We start from the raw sequence: 26,446 nt of genomic DNA, 5'->3' as shown, positions 1-26,446 counted from the left end.
GGTGAAATAAAATGTGCTGAAAATTTTGTACCGCCATTTCAGGCGTCAATAGAATGGATTTTCACTCTGGTACTGGAAAGTCTGATAAAATTCTACGCAGTCAAATTTTTTCTCAGGTCATTACAGTATCGGGGTTTCCTTAATAATAATAATTAACGTAATCAGCATAAATGTCAATTCATTTTCAAAAACACAATATTTCAGTTGGAGACCTAATGTTGTCCATCGTCAAGTTATGGATCAATTGAAAAAAATATGATCGAATTGATTATTATTTCTAATATGTATTACCTAATGCACTTAATTTTTGCTCACATTCTGTTCTGTAAGCTTCTGTGAATATTTCTTCATAATGAAGAAGAAGAATTTTGTTAGATCAAGAAGAATTGATTTCACATTGATTATTGATTACAGTACAGTAGCCTACGAAATTTTATCATGATACTTGATACAGTAGCTAAACAATTATACTCCTAAACTTCAAGCAATTATATATAGTACAGTATAACAAATATTAAGTTATATTCACTAAATTATTCTCTTCAAAAATATTTCAAGAAAAACATTGTGCGTGAAAGTACGTATGTGCGCTTGACATTCTTACTCTCTGTACTCTGTAGTCTCAGTCAGTGATTCAATCTGTAGGCTAATTTCTATTACAGGTTTGTAGGAAATCTTATTATGTCAAGTTCTCTCTGTCTTATTCTGTTTTTTAGAAGAGAGTTAGTCAAATTGAGACGTTCAAGTACACATTTACATACTCTTATCCTGCTCATCCTCTAACTTGTAACTGAGACGCATGCAAATCAAGTGCCTACAAATCTTGGAAGTGATTAAGAGAGATTGTAACAGGATATATACAATAAGAAACTCGGCATGTGATTATCAGTTCAGGAATACTTTACAAATCAAGTCTTCAAAAGCTTGTCGATAATAATCTTAAACTTTCCTCCTGTTCTTAGAATCTTTACCTTGTGTTTCGGTTTTCCCTTGGTACTCATTCAATCTAATTATCTATTATTTTTCTAATTACAAACATGACAAACGACAAAGTCTTTCAGCTATCTTTTGATCGATTATACTCCATAATCAAACTGAAATTGAAACAAATAATTATTATCATCCCTTAAGGCTGTGCAAAGACTAAGAATAAACTTTCTACTGTTGATATTTTTCATAGTTTTTCGATTTGTATATAATCTAGCTATTATAATGAAAAAGTTTTCTCCGGAAAACATTTTTCTTCTGATCATTACTTTTTGAGATATGAGCGCCTAAAGTTCAAATTTTTGGGACAGAACATATCAAATTCGGTAAGAAATAAATGCATGAGATCTAGTGAATAAATTCTTCATGGTATTGATGAATGAATGAAACAAAAATTTCCAGAAAATATCAATTTTTGATAAAGTTATTCAATTTACCAAAAATAAACTTTTTTGAGTTATTTTTGGTCATTTTTAGTAAATTGAATAAATTTCTCAAAAATTAATATTTTCAAAGCATTTTTGTTTTATTAAATCAACAATACCATGAAGAATTTATCCTCTGAATCTCATGGATTTATCTCTTACCGAATTTGAAATGTTCTGTCCCAAAAATTTGAGCTTTAGGCGCTCATATCTCAAAAAGCAATTATCGGGAAAAGAATGTTTTTCTGAGAAAACTTTTTTATTTTGATAGCTTGATGATATAGAAATCGAAAAACTTTGAAAAATATCACCAGTAGAAAGTTTATTTTTAGCCTTTGCACAGCAATCCGAGTATTGCCTGCTTCAGGCAGGATCATCAACAGACATGAGTTACATGAATGTCATTCACATTAGCTGTTCGTTTACTGTAGCCTACACATTGAACCCATTCAATTTGGAGAGATGAGTGTATAATGTGTATAATGTATAAGTGTTATAAATAATGTACCTTTCATAATAATGTGCTGTGTGAAATCCTGTTTTCAAATGAATTTATAATAATCTTAGCCTACATTAACCTATATTAAAAGTGAACAGAAACTTCTTTAGCAAAACTGCTCCCAACATTTTTACTCATCTAACTAATGTTTACTCATTACAAAACGAGTCCAAAAATATCGATTATTTTCACTTTACAGTTTTCGCGTGATATTCCATTCAGATTAAACGTTTTCTATAAAAAATATGTAGTAATTTATTGTTGTATTGTATTTGTTTATTTTAGTTATTCATTTTTTCAGGTCTCAACCCACTCCAGCTACTCCTTGGAGTCTGACTGCTTGTGGTCCATCATGAATCTCCATCAATTGAACGGTGAGTTTGAAAAGGTCCCATCAATATATTTTCTATTGTATCAGGTTCTCAATATAAATTTGGTAATCCATGAACCACGCTTGTTAAATATTTCAAGAAATTGGAATCTATAACTATTCCGTCAATAATTTCCTTTCAGGTTTGATTTTATTTTATTGGGATCAACAATAAAATTAAGAGATTCGTGACCTTCATTGAATATCCTTATTTTTGAAATAAGAAAATTTTCTCTCAAATTTCGGGGAAATATTTTTTGATTCCCACCCATTATTTGTTGCTCACAGTCTATGAGAACCTACAACTGTTTGCGACAATTGATTAGGATAATATCTTGAATGCTTGAGTTGGTGTTTAAAAGCGTTACCCGATTTCTTATTCACAATCCAATCTCTAATTTTATTTTGTGAATTTAATTTTTCGAAATAAAGACTCTCTTTTTACGTGTTAAATATTTCTCTTGATAGACGTATACTCTAATCATATTAGAAAAATTGACCTCCAAAAAGGACAGCCTTTTCTATCATGTGCTAAACACTTGCCCCAATTTTCTATCTTTTGATTCTCAGTACTCACACAATTGATATTTTTGCTGCTGCTAATACAATCCGTAATCATTCTTGTCTGCCAAGTGCAACAACTGTTCACAAATGTTGACTTTTCTCTGGCTTCTGATCTCAGCACGGATAGTAATGCAGAGTGGAGAGATTAGACTAGAGATTATCATAGATTTAAAATAAGTAGACGCGATTCTTTCCAAGGACATACCGTTCTATTTCCGTAGCGAGCAGCCCTAGATGGTATCGGTGCGCGCATGCGCGTGTGCCAGTCCGTGTTTTACTAGAAATGTTTGACAAAAATTCGATCGCAATGTACTCAGATGTTTCCGATAAGCGGAGTTGTTGTTTATAGATCTCCACCTGAATAGGAAGGAGTTTTGGGCCTGGGGGTCTGGTCGTATTTTCTCTCGCAACTCGATTCGAACCCTTTCTTGTGTCCTGAGTGAATATTTTTCTCCTCTCAGAGAGAATTGTTTTTCAGAAGGGCCACTTCCGGATATTTCATCTTGCCATTTCTGTCATGGCTGAAAAAGAATTGAGTTCAGGGGCCTGCTTCATGGAAGATTAGTGCCTTAAAAGGCAACCAAATAAAATTTTGTCTCGTAGCTTGTTATTCACTATCCACTTCTAGTGAGCCCTGTATTATGGAACTTTCTTATGAAATTGAAATTTTTATGTAACAGGACAACATTTCACAAAAAATCCCCCTCCTGATCCCACTTACTTATCGATAGAAATTTCATTTTCGGAATCTGAGTATTTCAGTGAGCAGTCGAGAAACCGGGTTGATGACATGGTAAAGAAGAACAAGAAGGTCAATAAAGTTGTGATAATTGTCATAAAATGCTGTCGCAAAATGAGTTAAAGTGGGCTATGACGTTATTTTGGAGCTCTGCCCTCAAAGTCATGTCTTTTTGAGGAAAAGGTGTAACTTACTAGTGGCCAATTCTGATGGCTTGTATGGTAGGTGATCGAAATTATCTAATTTGATTTACTGGAGAAGCCGTTTGGTTGCACCAGCACTCAGAGATTGAGTTGTCATGGATCACAAGTTGGATTCCGGAAGTCATTTCAACTGACGTCTTAAATTTTCCCATACCATTCACGCACAATATCATCACTCATCACGTTTCGTGCGTGAAATAGAATAAGTCTACGTTAGATTTATGCTGAGCTATTGCCTTCTGCTTACAAAAACGAATAACGCTACGCAACTAAAGCGACAGGCTCAAGTGAGGCAGCCATGTTTCTACAACTCGACAACAATATTGATGATCTGGCCGTACTGATCACAGGGCATTTGGTGGGGATGTCAAGCTGTTCAGCTTTGTGAAAATCACCCCCTTACCGCTTTGCTGTGTCTTATCATAAGTGATAAGAGGCTGACAAAATGACCCTCATAGATATAAAAGGTTAACATTCGTAAGGCTCATTGACGGCTCATATGAGATTACATATACAAAGACGGCAATGATGGGATTGAGTTCCCGGTGGCCTCAAATATGTATATTTTTGAAATAAATAAATATTTCAGTTTAGGTGGGACCTATTCACCTTCTAACTTCCACTATTAAAGTCTGTATCCATTATACTCAATCTCTATCATGAATGGATCGTCGAACCAGAGATGACAGAAATAATATAGTTTTCTTTACTCTATGGTCGAACGTACACGTCAAGCATTAGCCTGAAAAAAGGGATTCCCAAAAAATCATATTCTTTTTTCAATAATCTGCTACAGTACTGTCTTCAGAAAAATGTGTTACGATGTTTGGAAATAAATTAGATTTGATCTCGGATGGGATCAACACTCGTTCAAACGAATGAACCTGAAAAATCAGGCGGGTAATTTGATTGGACGCTGCTCGGGAGTCGGGAGTCGTGAGTCGGCAGTAGTTGGCTGCTATCCAGTTCACGAAGGCTTCGGGTCGTTCACGCTACACACCAAACTGTCAGCGTCCCTTAAGAATAACAGCAATGCTTTCCATTCAACCAATGCTGACAGTGTGAAGTGATCATCCCTCTATAGCACACTGCCACTGCGCTACTTGAGCTTTTGAAGCCGAAAATCGGGTATGATAAAATTTGCCGCCGATAACATGCCATCTAATTTGCATTGAGAATAACCTGCCCTATTATTGATCATGGCTCGACGCGCTCCCCCTCCCACCAGGGCCCCCCTCCTTCCATCACCCTCTATCGCTTTCAGTACCCTTTCTTTACTTCGTTTATAAATTCGCAATCTCTGAAAAATAAATTCCTAGATATCTTACTCGCTTGCAACAAATCAGAATGAAAATTGAAGTGCGTGAGATGAATTGTCGCGCTTTGACTCTCTGTCTACTCCTCAATTCCTTCTTCACTGAGCTCTTTTCCGCGGTTAGAGGGCATATTCATTCGTGATCTTTGAAGAAGAACTTTTTTGACACTGGATATAGATTGATAACTGTCAATGATTATGTTAATACATGACTTGTGTTGAAGTGGTAATAAATATATTATTATAGAATTTTTGTTTGCTTGACTGCTAATTTTGTTCCTGGCCTGATACAGAATCATTTTTTTGTTGAATACCTATTTTCCGTTCCCACTGTGCCTGTGTACTGTGCCTTTACTGTATTCGTTCCACAGATTGTTATTCGTGATACCTACAGTTAATTCGCTTTAGAAGATCTACTGATGAATGCAAGGAAGTATAGAACTGAGAATTCTGGAGTTTGCAGAGAAATATCACTATTTCCAGTCATAGAGATTAATCATCTCAAATTTCAATTCTCCTGTTCAATCTTATGAAAGATATTAATAGCAGCAAGGAGTGCCGTGAACCATGTGAGATTGACAGTCATAGCAGAGACAAAACAACAGTTAAAACAAATCAGTTACTGATTTAATTTCATTCAGTTACATTTTTTAATTCTATTTTGCTATGTTAATACCAATAAAAGACTATATGCCAGATAACTATAGTTCAGGTAGCATATTCAGTAGATCAGTTTCAACATTATTTATAGAGAAGGTTAGGTAGGCAAAGTTACAGGTGAGAAACAATATGTTGATTTGCATATAAGAAGTAATTTCTGTTAAAACAAATGGTGGAGTCTCTTGAAGTGAATCTTTTTCATACAAGTAAAAACACACGTGGACAACTCATAAAGCAACTCACAAAAGTAAACAACTTTGAAGTTACTCCATATCACAGGCTAACAAATACTGTTTTAGAGCCAAGCTGTCCTGGATACTATCTACTCCAAAAAATCCACCCGGCTTTCCTCCTTCGAAGGTATATCCACTTTGAATCCTCTTTTGAATCTCTCTTTTCTATTTAAAAGTTACTATTGTTACACGTGAGATACATGTCATTTCAAGATTTATCTCCGCTGCTAGTCACCAACTTGGGTTGCGAAATTTATTCGCCGACCAGAAACTGTAGGCTGTAAATTCAGCAAATTCGACAAACTGCTAGGCACTTTATATTAGAGCGTCTCTGGTCGGTCCACTTGATTTATCGTCTATCGTTGTCGCGCTAGCATCTGCAGGTCTGCCAACTGAATTGAACTGCACTGGAGTGTTGTAGCGTGTTATGTACTGCTCTGCACTTCAATCGAAAAACTCTCCAATGAAACGCCCATCCAGTTTCTATTCTGCTCTTTCTTCAATGCTTCCGTTTTATGGCGTGTTCCACCGTCTGAGGGTGGCGAGGAGGAGATCGAGGTCGAGAGGGAGATAGAAAATTGTGGAAAGAGGTGGGGGAGGTAGAAGTAGTTGATGAAGAAGCTGGAAGAAGAAAAAGACGGGGGGAATGAGGACACATGTTAGAAAAGTAAAGAGAAGAAAATCTGCAAGTAGAATGAGCGATTAAAAACTATTGAAAAGTTGAAGAATAACAAAAAAGTAGAAAATCAAGAATAACGAGAAGAATAAACACAAAAATAATACAAGAGAAGTCGAAGAAAGGCAGTGAAAATGAAAGAATAAGAAGAAGAACAGGAGCGCAGTATAAGAGTAAAAGAAGAAGATTCAAAATAAGAATAGTAGTATAAAGAATAATGTAAAAATTACTAGTATGGGGTTAGATGATGTTTATTTCTCCTTAATAGAAAGAAAAATAAAGTATTATTGCCAAAAATATTTATATTTGAATGTCAACTTCTTCTTTTTATGTACTGTACCTAACATTGTATTATTTCCTCCTCTAAATACGGACCTGTTCCATATTAGAGGAATATATTGTAAAATGTACACTTTCTGAAAATAAAATTACTGTAATTATTATTTAACGAAAATCCTAAATAAATAATTTGAATAAATGCATTCTCTATTTAATTCCATCTGAAATTACTGTAATTTGAATTGAAGCATTGCATCAGGACCTAGGTTTCATTGCGTAACCTGTCACTACCTCAGCTGAACAAGATTACCAGTAACCATCAGTACAGCTGATGAGGGCAGGCTGTGCCATGTAACCTAGGTCCTGATCATATATACGAGTATGTATTTTGTTTTTGAAACAAACAATAATTGAGAATGAAAGAGTTGAAGTAGAAGAGAGAGAGAGAGAGAGATAAGTGGCTTTTTCCTTCTCTTCTTGATACTTGAGAAGGTAGAAAGGAATAATAACAGTGACGAAAGATGGCAGAGCAGTTGAATGCGAATAAGGAAATTTTGAGTTTTATATTTAGAAAAAGAATGCAAGGAGTGAGAGAATAGGATAGGAGGAGAGGGGAAAAAAGGTCGGTGTGATGGATAATAATAAAAAGTAGGTATAAAGTTGAAATAAGTGGGAAGAATGATTTGAAAAGAACTTTCGAAAAAAGTTGAAGGGGTGAAGAGTGCAGGAGAGAAAAAGAAATAATGGTGCGGATTGAGGAGGAGGAGGAGGAATGAACGGGGTAGAGGGTGGTAGCTGTGATCGACTCCCGTAAGATTAAGGGGTCAGGTGTCTTGGTCGTTTGAAGGAAATAGCATTGTTGCAGGCTGATGCAAATCGACTGGCTTCGATAGATCGAGTTTGTTCCGCTTGTCTGCACAATCCCAGCCAGCTCATTCATTCTTTTCAAAGTCTGGCGACCGAAACAGATAACACTGATGATTTCTTGATTCAGCTGCTCAGCGTTCACCAAGCTGACGGCTGTCAATCTTCTAGGTCTCTAGGACACTATACTTTGGGGAATTGAAATGAACAGAATTTTTAAACATGATAACCATATCAGATCACTTATTGCTAATGTTGAACTATCCAGTTGATACTATACTGCAGTCAATATATTCTATATAGCTACATCCTATTCTTAATTCCTATTAGTTCTCTGTTTAATTTTAATTTACATTGTTTCTATTTATTTACAAAAACCCACTGGTTACAAGTCAATGGTTGGGGGAGAACCAACAGGATTACACCAAAAATAAATAAATAATACATTAATAAAACTGTTCCTCTCCCAAAATTTGGCTAAGAAAATTTCAAAACAAAATATCTGTCTTAGACACTCATGTGATAGAATACATCATTCTTATTTTTCAGTATATTTACTTCAAAGTTAAGTATATTTTAGTGTCCAAACAAATTTATCCGTAATCCTCAATTTATTCTGAACTTATCCATCAACTTCATATTTTCAAATATAATCAGTATCATTACATAAAAATATTTAAAAAAGTCATCCTTTTCAGTCCTGTGAAATGGCCTACGGAGCTGTAGGCCTGTAGCTGAATAGATAACCAATAGATTCAGTAGTGTATTCTGTTGTGGTCAGCACCCTATTCCTTTGTCATTTTTTATACCAATATTTTTTATAAGTAGTATCATTTCACCCAAATGGAAACATCAACAACAGAGAGTATTTTCATTCTCCTCTGTGATTACACTAGTCAGTTCAGATTCAGATGAACGCCAATCCATTGTTGATAAACTGGATCAATTCTGAATCTAATCAAACAGAAACTGAATTTTGAATAGAGTTGATATTGTTTGGCGTTCAGCCTGAACCCTGTGCGATTGTAATAATTCCATTTCATTAGCATAAATCATCAATTAAAACTTCCATTCTCATCTATACCTCTCTCCTTACTAGAAGCGACACACATCCAATGATTTTAGCCTGCTGTTTATACGAATACGTGTCGCTTCTTATGTCGATTAGCCCATACTAAGTTACTAATAAACTAATCTAAACTGATTCAAGTCACTAATAACCCTTTAGTTTGAAGATTAGAAGTAGACTCAAAGAATGAATCATGGGACTACAGAATACTGAAATATTATCTTACGTCACATGGACGGGAAGGGGCCTTTTGCTGGCGAGAATGATGTTTCTTGTCGAGGCGTTAGCCGAGACTAGAATTTCATTTGAGCACTGATAAAGACATTCACGTCCTAGTAACGTACACTATTTTTACTTTCCTTGCCCTACTACCATAGGTAAGGAAAGTATTGCTTTCCAAAAAAAATTAAGGTACCCAAATTTCAAGTTTTCTATACGTTTCAAGGTCCCCTGAGTCCAAAAACATGATTTTTGGGTGTTGGTCTGTGTGTGTGTGTATGTGTGTATGTCTGTGAACACGATAACTCCATTCCTAATCAACCGATTGACTTGAAATTTTAAACTTAACGTCCTTATACCATGAGGACCCGACAATAAGAAATTCAATAAAATTCAATTCAAGATGGCGGAAAAAATGGCGGATAATTACTAAAAAAACCATGTTTTTCACGGTTTTCTCGAAAACGGATCTAACGATTTTCTTCAAATTTATATCCTAGATAGCTATTTATAAGCCCTATCAACTGACTTGAGTCTCATTTCTGGGAAAATTGCAGGAGCTCCGTAATATTCTTGAGAAAAATGGCGGATAATCGCAAAATAAAAACATGTTTTTCACGAATTTCTCAAAAACGGATCTAACGATTTTCTTCAAATTTATATCCTAGATAGCTATTATAAGCCCTATCAACTGACTTGAGTCTCATTTCTGGGAAAATTGCAGGAGCTCCGTAATATTCTTGAGAAAAATGGCGGATAATCGCAAAATAAAAACATGTTTTTCACGATTTTCTCAAAAATGACTTGACCGATTTTTTTCAAATTCATATCCTGTATAGTTATACAGGGTGTTTCAGAAGTAGTGTCGAGAATTTTAGGGTATTGTACCTGGATGCTAGGAGACTACAAATGTCATATTTGAAGTGTCCAAAACTCAGCGGTTATCCTTATAGCTGCCATTTTGTTTTTTTCACTTAAAAATTTTTATCTCAAGAACGAAATGTTATATTGATCTGAAATTTGGCATGAATATTTATGCTATAGAGACTCAACTATAAAAAATAAAAAAAAAATTTTTCGTTGAAATTTTTCAAAATGGCGGCCATTTTAAATTTTTGATGGCGAATATCTCGAAAACCGTCCATTTTACAGAAAATTTACAAGAGACAAAAAAGTTAGCAAATTTTTTCACGATTCCAATGATACCAAATTTATTAAGATTGGTCGAAGAATAACAGAGAAATTAATTTTTTTCGTACTGCATGCATGACCACTTTTCACCATTTAAAGATAAATATTAATTTTTTAATTGCAGATGTATTTAAGATGAGGCTTTGAAACTCGGTATGGCTCCATATGGGCAAACAGATGATTTTACAATGGTTTTCAGATGATAATGTTTGTTTTGTAAAAGTATTGTTGTTTCATTAAAAGTAAAGAACCAGATGTAGTGCTTCCTATTTCTTAGTCTCACGTTTCCTAGGTCTTATTTCTATCTTAAATTTCCAGTTTCAATATTTTCTTACGTTGCTTCTACACAAATATTTAATTATTGTAATGGAATTTAGTTCGCTGGAGTACACCGATATTCACTTCATGTATGGAGCAGCTCTTGGCAATGCGACCGAAGCAAGAAGAATGTATGCAGCTGCATTTCCAAACGCCGTCTCCCTTCCGACAAGGTGTTCACAAGAACTCACAATCGGCTGAGAGAAGTTGGTTCATTTGAACGGAACAGGGTAATTGCTGGTAGGCCTCGAGCAGTTCGAAATGTTGCTTTTGAAGAGGAAGTATTGCAGAAATTCGATTTCAATCCTAGAACGAGTACGAGAGCAGTTGCAAAGCAAATCAATTCAAGTGCTTCTTCTGTGTGGCGTGTACTAAACAAGGAAAGACTTCACCCCTTCCGCTTTCAAAAAGTTCACTCATTGGTTGAACGCGACTATGAGCCAAGAGTAAACTGTGCCCGTTGGTTTCTTCAGCAAGACATTATCCAACCAAATTTTCTAGAAAATGTGTTATTTACCGATGAGTCCAGCTTTACAAGAGAAGGAATCTTCAACTCTCGCAACAGTCACGTCTGGGCCTTAGACAATCCTCATGAGGTCAAAGTGCGTGGTTATCAGCATAGATTTTCGCTGAATGTTTGGGCGGGTATCTTAGGTAATCGCGTGATTGGACCATACATTCTTCCTAATCGTCTGAATTCTCCCACGTACATTACTTTTTTAAGAGACATACTACCAGAACTTTTGGAAGATGTGCCTCTTGCAAACAGATATAATATTTGGTTTCAACATGATGGTGCCCCTGCTCATTTCGGAAATGTTGTTACGGACTTTCTGAACATGACCTATCGTCAGCGGTGGATTGGGCGGGGTGGACCAGTACCGTGGCCCGCACGTTCACCTGACCTCAACCCTTTAGATTTTTTTTTCTGGGGCCATATGAAAGACCTTGTTTACAGCACGCCAGTAGAAAACGAAGAAGACCTTGTGGCAAGAGTGGTTGCTGCAGCAGGTGCCATTCAAGATGATGAAAATGCTTTTATAGCAGTTCGACGGTCCATGATTGAAAGGTGCAGACTGTGTAATCAAGTTGAAGGACGGCATTTTGAGCAATTGCTGCATTAGTATCAGTGAACCGATTTGAGTGAAATTAATATTTTTCAATGTAAAATAAAATTTTCAGGAAAGTTATTCTTGTATATTTCTGTAATAAGAACGGTTTTCATGAAATTATAAAAAAAAATAATATTGATCTTTAAATGGTGAAAAGTGGTCATGCATGCAGTACGAAAAAAATTAATTTCTCTGTTATTCTTCGACCAATCTTAATAAATTAGGTATCATTGGAATTGTGAAAAAATTTGCTAACTTTTTTGTCTCATGTAAATTTTCTGTAAAATGGACGGTTTTCGAGATATTCGCCATCAAAAAATTTAAAATGGCCGCCATTTTGAAAAATTGCAAACGAAAAATTATTTTTTTTATTTTTCATAGTTGAGTCTTTATAGCATAAATATTCATGCCAAATTTCAGATCAATACAACATTTCGTTCTTGAGATAAAAATTTTTAAGTGAAAAAAACAAAATGGCAGCTATAAGGATAACCGCTGAGTTTTGGACACTTCAAATATGACATTTGTAGTCTCCTAGCATCCAGGTACAATACCCTAAAATTCTCGACACTACTTCTGAAACACCCTGTATATCAGCTCTATAAACTAGCATGAGTTTACTTCCTGAGAAACTAACAGGGGGTCCACCCCATTCTTGAGAAATTTACTTTGTAACCTCCTTCTCGTGCTTGAGGTAGGTGGGTAGAGCAGTTTAATCAAAAGAACACACGTCGATATTTTATTAGTAGAACAGCTGTTTTGACAACTTTTAAAAAATCCTTAAATTTCATAATTCAAACAAAGGAAAATGTACTCTGAAAACAATAACAATAGTATAATCGTAGTTTTAAGAAAATTATTAAGCCGCCAATCGGCATAATGTTATTCCCCTAGATTATCCTCGTTTAAGAATGAGGCTTATAGATCAATGAGCAAGGAAAGTAGTGTGAGTGTACCACACCAGATTTTTTTGTCATAATAATCTAAAGAAGAATAATTGAGAAATAGAAAACATTACCAGCTTGTGCTGAAGTTATTACATGCATTCTATAAACATAAACCCAGTTTACAAATTCCGAATCCCGAATTTGTGGAAGTTGAGAAAATCTCCACCTGGAGCGCTGAAGGTGGTTTTTTTGTAGCAGTTTTGCTGTTCCTATTTCGGAACTAGAAAACATACTCGACTGTAAGTAAAACATATGTTTTCGCCACACTTGGATGTAATGAGCTGGTTTACGTGCGTCATATGGTGGCCGAAAGTGATTGTTTTCCGACCAGGCCGGTAAAACTTTACGGCCCTAGGGCTGTAAAATGACCTTGAATAACAGCTGATTCTGATTTGATATGAACGGGTTTACAAAATAGTTTATGAAACAGAATCAGTTTATGCTTCTAGAATTGAATAAAGTATTTTGCAATAAGATACTATCATTTCATTTGGATGAATGAAATACAAATAAGATATTATAAACTACTCAAATTCAATTTTCAGAGTATAATAGAATCTAACCTCAAACCTCATAGTACTGCGTTTATCACAAAACCTGGTGGATAGTTTTGGAACTACTTGGGCAATATCCATGGTGCTGAACGTTTTAACAAATAGTTTATGAAACAGAATCAGTTTATGCTTCTAGAATTGAATAAAGTATTCTGCAGTAATATACTATCATTTTATTTGGATGAATGAAATAGAGGTAAGATATCTTCTTCTTCTATATAATAAGAGAGAGTGGGGTTGTGTTTGTTCGCATCAAAACATGTCAACTTGTGGATTGCATACCGGAAAAACGGAATGATTTAGATCTCCAAATTTTGAACATAGATTCTAAAATATCAATCTCGTGCACCTGGAAGCCCAAATTTCTATTTTCCTTCTAGATTTTTCAGAATATTAATGTTCAAATTCATCTATGCTACCGTAGGCTAATTGAAGTTCCATAGCCCAAAGTGTGTATTTTTATCAGCAGGTTATAAGACTACCATTTACGAACGTCTATGTAGCGCAGCGGTAAGAAGCTTGCTTACGGAGCGATGGTACCTCGGTTCAAATCCCCGATGCTTCCCATTTTTTTGTTCTTAATTTTTTCCCTCGAAACGTATTATTATCAATTATTTTTGAAGGAATTTGTTTTCATTACTATTGAACTTGGATTTTATCAAATAATTATTTTCAATGTAAAATTTTGCCACCAGTACAAATGAATTGGACATAGTCTTCATGCTGTAGGCCTATAATTTATTGAATTTCATAAGAAAAACATGAATAGATCACAATAAAATGAGTAATAATTTATATTCTTCAGTTATAATGTAGGCTACTATCAGACACGAATTCCCAGTGAAACGAGTATTTTAGGTATTTTTTTTTGGAATTGGGAAAACAAAAGGCTGCCTGATTCAAATTGAGGAGGATCCTAATAGAACTAAAATTTATTGATGTATTGGAAAAATCAATATGATTCTGTGAGGTTTCCAAGTATTATGTATTCTTCAGTTTTCTATACTTTAATAACTAGATACTAATAACTATACTAATAGCTAGAGCTATGACCTTCCACTTTTGTTTTCGGAACTGCTTAATAAACAATTATTCTCATATATATTGTTTATTTCTCTGTGTGGCGAAAAATAGCGTTCGCACCACGGGCAAAAATGTTTTTCCGGCTCTCAATCTTTTCTAGTCCTCGGCCTATGGCCTCGGACTTGAAAACCGATTTCGAGCCGGAAAAGTCTCATTTTCGGCCCTAGGTGCGAAATATACTATTTCATTACAGTAGAGTATGCTGTAATGAGTATCATATGTTTATCTGTTAAGCAAACAACTGTTTACTGGCTTCATTTCATGCATGGAAAACAGCTGTGATTGAATGACTATGACAAAAACTCCATTTCATGAACCAGACAAAACGTGTGTGTCTGTTAAGATACTTGAACTGGGTTGAACCAAGCGAAATCAATCTTTATCCCAGTAGCTTCTAAATAGGCACTATGTCACAACAGTTACAGTATGACACTATGCAAAAAGTAGGCATGATCAGCTGATTCGTTATTGTTGGTGCCGATCTGTGCAACTCGTCTCGTCATTAGATAATTTGGCATTAATCACTGAAGTTGGTGTTGGTGTTGGATCGACTCAATCGATCATCAATTCTAACTCAATCTAGTTTATGAAGGAAACTTGTCCATTATTTCGTGGCCCTCAAAAGTTATCCCAACTCGATTGTCTCTCACCAGTTATTCCTTCGACATATCGTTGCCTCAAATTTGGGGAGTCTTGAGTCCGAACAGTGTGTGGACCGATATGCTTTTCGTCTGGTCATTAGTTGATGAAGCTTGACGTTGGTTGACGTTGGACGGTGATCGATTGATTAGTTTGTGTGTGGTTTTGTGGGGGGGGGGGGGTGTGTTTAGGTGCCTTACTTGAATAGGCTCTGTTGTTCTAGCCGGGCCGGCTAAGGGCTGAAAGCTTTCTGCGGTATTCTCTTGAGAGCGCTGTTCTAGTGCCTATGGACTGAGAAATGGCGACTAGACTAGTTAGTGTGGTGGTGTCACACCAGAAGGGAGGCATATTGGCGCCAGATCTCTCCGGGGTACCAGGGTCTGTGTGTGCCCCCCTACCTTGGTCATTTGCACTTGTTCAAGCCAGTCCATTTATTGTTCACATGCTCAAAGCTGCCGTTTACCTCGTTGCATACGTGTAATTGACAGCAGATTAATAGGCAGGTGCACAAAGTACATGTTAATAACTCGTAATATTGCATATATATATATATAATATATATATATATATATATATATATATATATATATATAATTGATTTTCCCCAAGTTTTGGTGAAATTCAAAAATGTTGTTTGATTTGAAAATAAAGTTATTATGTATAATATTGTATGCATCTATACAGTGTTTGCGAAATGTAAATACTACATTTACAGTTGGATGCTGACTTATTGTACGAATTATTTATGAGAAAATATGTAATTTAAATTTATACAAATTACTATTTCCTTTTACTGTTACAAATCTTAAAAATGTATTTATTATAGAGAAATATTGGTATGATTCATTTTTTTTATAGAGATTTATACTATATCACAGCCATAAATTTATTTTTCAACTCACTCATGTTTTAACTATGTTACTGCAATTTTCTATATATACGGTATACCTTTATATTACATATATTATAAAGGAAGGAATACATATATTGTACGGGATACGAAATACATGTTTGACGCATCTGAACTGCTGAACTAGTGAACTATATGTCAAGTCTGAACTATTGAACTAAAATTTTCTTATAACTATTATTGAACGAAAATCCTAAATAAATGCTGCAAATCACCCCGAAGACCTCTGCTACTGCAGACATTGACAACAGGGCTAACTGAGATTGTCAGTTTGGTGTAAGGGCAAGCATTCCTGACTGGCAATTGGGAGGTACCGGGTTCGATTCCTGGGCTGGCAACTAATTTTTGGATAGTAGTTCTCATCGAATTTCCATCTAGCTGTTAGCCCTGTTGTCAATGTCTGCAGTAGCAGAGGTCTTCGGGGTGATTTGCAGCATTTATTTAGGATTTTCGTTCAATAATAGTTATAATTATATTAATTAGCATTTGAATAAATGCATTCTCTATTTAATTCCATCTGTAAAATTTTCTTAATCATCAGAGGATGTTATAGGCCTTTTTTCATTTCTATCAATCAGTCACAAATATTTGGGCTTTGTACCCAGAACTTAGCTCTGGAGTACAAAAGCATAGAATATTTATAACGAAAGAGGAAAATATAAAATATATACTGTATTTATAGTTCATATTTAGAATGATATACCATGTTTGCTACAATATTAGTCAATATACTATGTACTATTCTATATACACTAATATCATCATAATTCATTATGAGTTTTGTTTAAATTCATTCAACTCATATTCAATCCCATTTCTATTTTTATATAATGTCAATTAATTTCTTGCCGGATAGTGAGTTCAGCGGATTGAATGCCATAGTTCAACGGCTGAGGCATAATATTATTTCTCACTCCCACACACGCATTACTCACTTACTCACTTCGATTATCGACAGGCGACGAAATTCTCAGTTGTTTTTCCAAGGGTGAACTATCCTTTCAATTCCTTTAGCGAGTTTTCCCAGGGATGAGACCTAGTGGAATCGAATTTTTATATAATAAACCTTCTTTGTTCCAAATTTCTTGAGAATCGTTAGAGCCGTTTTCGTGATCCGGTGACATACAAACATATAAACAGGAATTGCTCGCTTAATAGTATAGAATTTTGGTAATTAAAACAAATTTATTCAATTTGTGATACAAAGTTTACGTAGGATAAAAGCCCAATCAAATAATTTTTCCATTGCAAATTATTACAGTTGTTGATACTTTTAATATCAGCATGGAACTATAAAATTAAATTCAATCTATTTGTGCTCTTAAAAGACTCTTGCGGAGCATGGGTAACACCTGATCGTCTGATATATTATTGAAATTCCAACTTCAACAATGCAAAAATGATAACAAATACAAGTAGACAATAATTGGCAGATTCTACTCGGCCTTTACATCATTACCACTCATAGCTAAGTTAGTGGCTCTACATAAAAAGAATAAGTCTGAAGCTTTATTATGTGTTACTCATGTGAAATACGGGGCTAAGTTTAAAATAATTTTCATATTAGCAGTTTCACTTCGCAGTTCAATTATACTAATTATTCATAAGTATTAACAACTGGGTCGGTCATCTTTTTTCAAGGGTTTGCTTGTAGCATCCTTGAGCCTAATTTTCTAAATTTGTAGCTGTTGATGTTCGGAATTTATGCCTTCTTTTATAGAGTAGGGACGGCCATTTGCTAGATTGGACTCTGGCATTCCTATTGGCTAGTCATTCCTTGCTCTTCAAGTCTAGTTATCCCTCCAACCTGAAGTGCTCAGTATATTTAGATTCTGTTAAAAAATATTGGTCTGGAATTTCCAGTGATAAATTAAATTTGCTCATGAAAAGATGTAAAACTGCTAAGCACACAATTGGAACATAATTTCTCAAAAGTTGTTCCATCCTGAATATGGAACCAATCTTTTGGTTGGTTTGACCAAAAAATAGTCCACTGAGTGATCCATTGTTCAGAATAACAATAAGGATAGGCAGACGCTAAGAATGGAAGGATTTGGGTGTCATTAATCATCAGGAACTGTGACAGAGGAAGGCTAAATGGGTAGTGTCGTGTGTATACTCCCAATGCGATATATTGATGATAATGATTGAATCAGAAATTCAGAACCCACCACATTCCATAAAAAAACTCCTCAAGGCTGTGCAAAGGGTAAAAATAAGCTTTCTACTGGTGATATTTTTCAAAATTTTTCGATTTGTTAGGAAAACATTTTTTCCGATCATTACTTTTTGAGATATGAGCGCCTAAAGTTTAAATTTTTGGGACAGAACATATCAAATTCGGTAAGAGATAAATCCTCTTCATGGTATTGTTGATCTAGTAAAACAGAAATTTTCTGAATGTATAGATTTTTGAGAAAGTTATTCAATCTACTAAAAATGACCAACTTGATAATTTCCAACTTTGAAAAATATCACCAGTAGAAAGTTTACTTTTTGGCCTTTGCACAGCTTCAAAGTGTGCAAAGGCTAAAGGCTTTTTGAAGAAGCTATTCATTCCATTTTCAAAAAATGAATGAATAACTAAATTCCAGTTATTTATTGACAATTGAATAACTTTATCAAAAATTGATGAAGGTGGAAGTATACCACCTTGTGATTTGTGAAGTATACCACCATCTGATTCAATATACTGATTCAATCATCATCATCAATATAATATCGTATTGCAAATATACACATACGATTGTGGCTTGCCTCTGTCACTGTCCCTGATGATTAATGACACCCAAGACCTCCCATTCATAGTGTCTGCCTATTCTCATTGTTATTCTGAACAATGGATCGCTCAGCGGACTGCTAACCCCCAAAATCGCTCATCGGAAATCGCTCATCGGACGTAACCAATCATCCAGCGCTCATGGTTCTTTGGACAAAGTATAGTAGTATGTATCGAATTTAATTTGATTTGTTTACACTTATCTTTCCTCCATATTCTAGTTAAAATATACACAAACACAACATGGTGTACAGTAACTTGATAGGGTAGGCCTACATAAATTCAATAGGGTAAAGTATCTTGAATCTTTCATTTATAAAAATATTGTACTGAATCTTGATTGCGGTGGACCAATTATTATTAGCCGCATCAAATAAAAAATAGATTAGGTTATAAGAGAATTCCAATTTTTTATATCACCCACCGGGTGATATCCGGACCACCGATGACCCGTATAACTGAAGTCCGAATAATCAGTGCTCTAAACTGATATTGTTTTACAAACAATATCCAATATGTTTTGTAACTGAACAGCATTTGGTCTTCTCAAAAATTCGTAGCTGGTTTGTTTTTTGCATTATTGAGCCAGCTATTGCTATTTAGTTGGCATAGAGGAGAACCAACAAGGATGCAAAGCGATATGGATGTCGCTTGAGTGGAATAGCTTGTTGCTGCAGCCTCAAACTTGAAAGATACTCTGCAAAATGAAAACTAATTATGTAAATTCCCAAGACATTGTAAGTTTGTTAGCTGGCAAGTCCGTTCATGTACACGACGTACTTGAACTTGTTGCTTGAGTTACCACGAAAACTTATATGCCTCGGAGAGCTCTAGGTTTAAAATTTTATCACAGAAACACTGGACTTTTTAATGGCATTCGTCGTTGGATCGTTGAAACTCTCTGTAATAAGTGGTCATTCCCATGAATCATCCAATATCAATTGAATTATATCAACTTAGCTTTTCTCATTTACAAAGTTTTTTTAATGTATAATCGCATATATATATATATATATGATGTAGGTATATTGATGTAGGGTATTCCAAAGTGACCAATATCATCTGATTATTGATGATAAACGAAAATTCCAATTAAATGCTGTAAACACCCCGAAGACTACTGCTACTGCAAATATTGACAACAGGGTAAACAGCTAGAAGGAAGAAATTCGATGAGCGCTACTATACAAAGATTATTGTTGGTCAATATTTGCAGTAGCAGAAGTATTTTAGATGATTTACAGCATTCAATTGGGATTTTCGTTTAATAATAATTATTCATTAATTAGCATTTGAATGAATGCAATTTCCAATTCATTTCCATCTCTGTTGCTTGTGCTGTTACATAGCAATGTAGTGAAAAACTGTCAATTTCCTTTTCAAAAGGGATTCAACATAAACTTACTTTTTTGCTTCATTATTCCCAGTATTCGATTTCTCCCATTCTAGCCCAAATTAGATACTTTTAATTTGTTTTATTGCACCCACTTTGGTAATATTTATTACACTGTTCTGTACCTCTTTTTAGCCTGATTTTCCTACTATTCATGATTTTAATGTTATTAATCTTGATTTTCAACCTGTTTTAGCAAATTCAATGAAGAAATATATTAATATATTTCATACTTAATGTATTAAAATATTAATTAGTTGGTTTTATTATGAATTATATACTTTCTTCCACATAGACCTTCATTATTACTAGGAGACAGATTCATAAAATCTATCTGTACCAGGAATATCTCGAATTCAGGCATAGCACTCCTTGATACACATGTTTAGTTGTGAAGTCAGTAAGGGATCCAGATTACTGCATCCAGATTTTTAATAAACATGTCGTTAACATCTTTTATCTCTACCCATGCACTTGAGTGAACAATCATAGATATTTCTACTACCAAAAAATGTTCTCAATTCATTTGTTCTATAGGAGATTTCCTCCAAAATATTCTTCACCTTGAAATCATCCCCTAGTAGGTTGCTTCCCTTGAAATACCAACAAGGAGGTTCCTCTATGAGCCAAGAGCCGGCGCAGCGTTGTAATAAACTCGTAAATCGGAAGCGATCAATCATTCTGGAGTAAAATTAGTTGTGCTGCTACTGACGCCTGCCTTCTGCCTTCTGCCCTGCCTGGCTGTTGGCTGTCATGAAAATCATATTGCAAACTTGCTCATTTGTGAAAAATTGCCAGGCTCGATCGAATCGAATCGAAACGGCTGACCTTCTGTTGCATTAAATCACACCCGGATATTCACAACCAACACGAATCCCAGCAGTATTTTGGTTCCTTTCACAAAATATCCTAGGCAATAAATTGATCTCATTGATGGAACGAGCGTAGCGAGCTCTTACTGATGTCTAGAGTAGAAATTACTCGAGTCATTGTCCGTTTGTGGGTTTATTCGATGATCAATTTCGATTGCTTTCAAATCACATAATATTTACTGCACCATTGTACAGATGGAGTTTGCTGCCTTTCTGCGCATATAACACGATAACATTGAAACTGCTTAAATATTTTGATTTATCATTAGGTAGCTGGATTATTGCATGCAATTACTATAATTTTCTTCATTAAATGATAACAGCTCACGTTATTTGGGAGTTATCACATAGACTGTCCTTCATGCGTGGACATATGGAGAGAGACGAACGTCTGTGTGCACAGCAACATTCGAACACGTGGGTATGAATACAATTATTGTATTCTTTTCCCTCTGCATTTAGTTTGTTGTTTTCAATTTTGATACTGGTTTATTTACCCATATGGAGTAAGCTATGAAGCTCTATGGATTTTCATTGTGGCTGTTATACATTTTTTTTTCTGTCATGTAACCCATGTCAGAGGTATTTATTAAACATGAAAAAACATTTACAATATGAAAAATGTCCTTTACATACTTGATTATTTTCCTTAAACTACTGTGTAACATCCCACTATAGAGTCTATGTGTCATTTTGTTTCCGTGCCGGAGAAGAGTCAGTATTATTGAAAAAAAAAATGCTTACTGTAAGACCGTTCTTACTCTTAAGAATAATTGACGGCCGATACTCAAATCACCTCTGATTCTCAGCCAATCTGAGGACATTCATCAGCCGGCAATTGGTAAATGTAACAGCCTTACTTTCAGTAAACATTACTATTTTTCTAATACTGGTTTTTCTTCGGCACGTGACAATGGATATAGACTATCATCGATATAGACGATTTTGATAAAGATTATTGGATTATATAACAATATGAATTTTGGTAGTAGCTCACGATTGCGATAAAGGCTGTTGGAGAAACTAGTCTGCAGAGAAGTTAGTTGGTGAAATTGGCACAATGAGCAACTGGAACTGTGTTTCTTAGTTCGGATCAACCCCAACCGGATTATGGTGTACTTTGTTTTTAGGGCCTTGCGTCACTTGCTTAGTGGCGCCAATTTAGTCGTGGGAAAAACCGTCATTTGTTGACTGTCATCTTATCTACAAAACACCCTCTTCTTATAATCGCAGTGCTGCTAGCCTATCTAAACTATTATTATTAATAGTTAGTAGCGGCTTAACAAAAAGTCTGTGACAAGTCTGTTGAAATATGCGACATATCTAGGCTACGGTTCACGACAACATTGTTTCATCACACTTGTATTTGACTCAATTATATGTCAAAAGAACTACTGAGAAATAAATAATGTTTGCTGTATCCAAACTTGGATTTTTTCTAATTCAGCAAAGAATAGCTAACCTTTCTTTAATTCAAAATGAAGCTGGTGGAGAACACCAGCTGAGGACTAACTAGGAGTTTTAAGACTCCTTTACAAGCACTTGAAAACATTTTCCTGTGCAAAAGTTTGATTCTAGGGATCAAGTACAATGTAAACAAGCAATTAAGTATAAGGGCAAAAAGAGGAAAACAATTGGAGGCAAACTGTTTTCTAAAATGTCACACCTTAAAGTTAAGATATCTTGAAAACTGCAAGATATGTGGAAAAGATATCAAATGAATGCTGTAGAAAAGTTTGTGATCTTTAATTTTGTACTTGATTGTCATGTCCGTAAGATGCATAGTTTTCGAGATATATGCGAGAAACCAAAAAAATGGTACCTTTGAACCACGGGTGGGGACTTTTGATATGTTTACCTCCTTACTATCCTAAACATCGCTAAGTGGTCAAAAATACTCTTCCAAACTTTTCCCTCTATAACCCTTCATTGACTGGAATTATAAGTTTATCAATAATTTGTCTGTTAGGAAGAGTTACAATATGTAGTAGAATCGTGTTGAATTTGAAGATAATCAAAAATCTCATAAAATGTTCAATGACATAGTCATCAGTTGCAGGACTAGAAGAAACATATCATAATTCATTGACATTGTAAGGTAGTGATTATTTTGTAGATCGGGGTTCAATTAGAGTATGGTCAGAATTGTTACAAGTAATTTATGTCAGTTCATCAATCTCATACCTTGAAACCAATTATTGGAATTTCCAACTTGAGCAAAGCATCATCAGATTGCTCAAATTGTATTTACAACTAAGTAAATCAATTCCAATTTCAGTTTCAATCGTATTGATATTGGTTGTTACTCAGAGATATCAGTATTGCAACGGATAGTATAGTAGCGTGTGCCGTGATGGTGAAGAGAAGGGTTATATTGAAGTTTTGGAAGTCAAACATAATCCCCGACCGCGTCTCACGAAAGCCAGTCAGGTTTTGGTTAGTTGCCTCACGAAACGTTGCAGAACGTCACAGTTGAAAGTACGATCATGTTTTGTTTTTGTTTTGAAAAAGAAAAGGGGGATGAGAATGGAGTAAAAATTGAATTGGATCAAGAATTAGCGGGCAGATTGTTTTAGTCTCAATTTGGGGCATTTTCGAGTTTATTTTCGTCTTTGTTTTTGATTATTGCTCTCTCACTCTCAACTCTCTTTCGCAGTGATGATTCAAATGCTGCCACTGTGTGCTTTGTCTTGCAGACATGCAAACGCCATTCGTAGACAATTTAAACTCGTCGGCACATCTTATCTTGAAATTCAGCAAGCCGCGTCCATTTTGTAATCTTGTAGCGAATGCACGGTGCGCCCCCCTAAGAGCCGTTCCGTGTTTATTCCATTTTGAGAGCGCTGTTTCGTGTTTCATTACAATGAATTATTTCATTATATTATCAGTCGTAAGTTACTTGCAATTACTTTCGGGCCTGATAAGCCAAGTTATTGGCCTTGCTCGCTTGTAACCTTCATTCAGGATTACGTTTTAGGATTCTCATCTATTTTAATAGATTATGTTACTTGCATGGAATAAGGGCTTCGTCAATTTTAATAGATCCAGTCATATTATTCTTCATTTCATATCATGAGACCGTCTGTTTTGTCTGCTTATTGTACGATTTTTTATCAAATAAGTAGAATGATATTCTACCTATTATAGTTACTAGCTAACTATTAAATTTGACTTCGGCTCCATATTATTTTAGTAATAGATGGACAACAAATGGAGACCCTTTTTTACTCCATAAAACGGGAAAACCCATCATTTTGTTTTTTTTTTTGTTTGCCTAAAGCTTTTTTTAGCCTTTATTCTTAAGTTAATTATAGTTAGTGAATAATTGGGTTGAAATGTAATTCAAATTATTGATTATTATTACTTGAATGTTATTTGAAGTAGAGAAGGTCATATAAAAGTGTGTAATGTAGTTTAAAGGGAACTATATACAGTACTGTAGCCTACTTGCTTCACAATACTGCCCCTTCCAGGATTCTTTTACATTTTTTTTCAAATTCAGATGAGAACAACAAACCCAGGATAAATGTTAATTTAATTCAAAACACACTTAATTCCTCACGCATTCATAACAAATACGTACATGTTATGTATGAAATAAATAAATATGGATTGACCTGGCTGGCTCAGGTCTGTTTCACTGTTGTCAGATCGCATCTGACATATCATTAATTTCAGTGCCTCTTAGGAATTGACTTAACGACTGTTTAATGCTTTCACATTACAGTTACGAGTATTACCATATCTTATTATTTCTGTCCAAAAAATTGAATTTATTAAATACTATTTTGATAACTAGGAGTCATCTTCTCTGCTGTTTCAAAATGTTGGTAGGAGAATCTTCTTCCACCATTATTATTAAAGCATGGCTTTTATCATCACAGAATGAATTATGCTCAGAAACTGAACTTTATAACACTATCAAAGAAGTGTTTGAATGGAAAGAGGGAGAATAGAATAAAGAAATTCTTTTTCAAAGGGTGAAAAGTAATGACGCTGAAAAGTTGAGAATGGAGCGATATCTCCATAATTGATTTATTGTTTCCAAAGGTTACTTCAAAAAGGTTATCCCAAAAAGTAATTGCATGGGCAGCAGGGAGTGTCTAAAAGCTTTGTTGATGATTAATCGAACTTTCTTTGAGATTAACATTATTGAGCTTAAGAGGAATACCAAAGATAATTCTCTCTTGATTTGAAATTTTGTTGAATTTAATCTGCTCTATAACACATGTGAAAAGAACTTACAATCTACGAAACTCGGTAATTATGAAACACAACAAATATTCGAGTCATATTATGTCATATTCTTTGTTAAATTTGGACTTTCAAAATACCGAATAGTAAAGAATTCTATAAACATTTTTACTGCCATTAGAAGGAAATTCTTCACATGATTTATGTTTTTGAAACAATCATGGCTGTAGATTGTAAACTACTTGTTATTAATTTTAACTTTATGCTTAAAATCTCCAATAATATTCCTTGTGTCATTGCCTTCAATGTTATTGGATTGAATATCTGTTGGGGGGTCTGAAAATTTCCAGTTTTGCTTATTTCAATATTCAAAATATTTTGTTTTCTTTGTTGTATCCTACTCAGAACTCTTAACAGGATATATTGAGTGCTCCTTATTTTTAATATCGTAAATGTATCATGTAGTAAATTAATTTTAATTCACTGTAACCCACAGTCAAAAAATTATCCTATACCCTTTTACATACCTTCAACGTATTTTCAGAGCCCTACTAATAATAACATTGATCTAGTGTTCTTGTTCATAGTTACATCTTCCCAGTTTTCCTCCTATTCAAATTGAAAAAGGAAATCACCTGCGAATCTTATTTCTTAATCATGTCTGAATTTCCATGAATTTCAGTCAGAAACTTTCTGTGTACTTTTCTGGTATTTGATGGATGTATTCCTTTTTCCAATGAAATTTTCTGAAAATTTTCATTTTTCTCATTCTCACAGTCTTCATCATCAGTTTGACTTGTCATTCCCACTCCTCTTCAATTTTCGATCTCTTATCACTCATTAATTCACTTTTTCCATAGCATCCTGCATCCTCTATTAGTTGTTAATAAGCATTGGCAGATAATAGCTATAATATATTGTTTGTTCTATGGCATTGGCTATTCTTGTTCCTATTTTCATCTCAAATATCTAATGAATGATTTCATTCATTGTCATAGTCATTATCTTAGTTCTCATTTTTATTCTGAATTCAAGTTACTGAAAAATACAATTCTCCATCTTTTATTCACCATCTACAAAAATATTATTACGTTTCCAAAATGTGACCTTATTATTTATTTATTAGGTTAGCACAAACAATACAATGATCGGAAAAGAAAAAACAGGCTTTTGCCCAAAAATTCTTCAATTTCCTAATTTAGTTTCAAATTTTCCAAATATTACACATAGGTTATTTATATGCGCCTATCCGATATGAGTAATTATCGCTTGCACTTGCATTGCATTGCATTGTAATTCATAGTGAAGCAGCTACAGCTACGGTAGCCAGCCAGCCCAGCCCAGCCATGGCA

General features: G+C 34.7%; 2 protein-coding genes across 4 annotated transcripts in view; both read left to right on the top strand.

The window, feature by feature from the left end:
• The window catches only part of LOC111052731 (neurocalcin homolog), a 253,861-nt gene that overhangs the window by 26,955 nt on the left and 200,460 nt on the right, over nucleotides 1-26,446 (top strand). The gene's annotated exons all lie outside the window — the stretch shown is intronic.
• LOC111052732 (neuronal calcium sensor 2) overlaps nucleotides 1-26,446 on the top strand; it is a 241,913-nt gene that overhangs the window by 26,914 nt on the left and 188,553 nt on the right. The window contains exon 3 of the mRNA XM_039430880.1: nucleotides 2,213-2,285. The gene's annotated coding sequence lies outside the window, so the exon portion shown is untranslated. The remainder of the gene's footprint in view (nucleotides 1-2,212; nucleotides 2,286-26,446) is intronic.

Source organism: Nilaparvata lugens, chromosome 6, assembly GCF_014356525.2.
Source record: "Nilaparvata lugens isolate BPH chromosome 6, ASM1435652v1, whole genome shotgun sequence".
NCBI classification, from domain to species: Eukaryota; Metazoa; Arthropoda; class Insecta; order Hemiptera; family Delphacidae; genus Nilaparvata; species Nilaparvata lugens.
The sequence above is the reverse complement of the archived record's forward strand: the minus strand, read 5'-3'. Positions and strand labels throughout refer to the sequence as shown.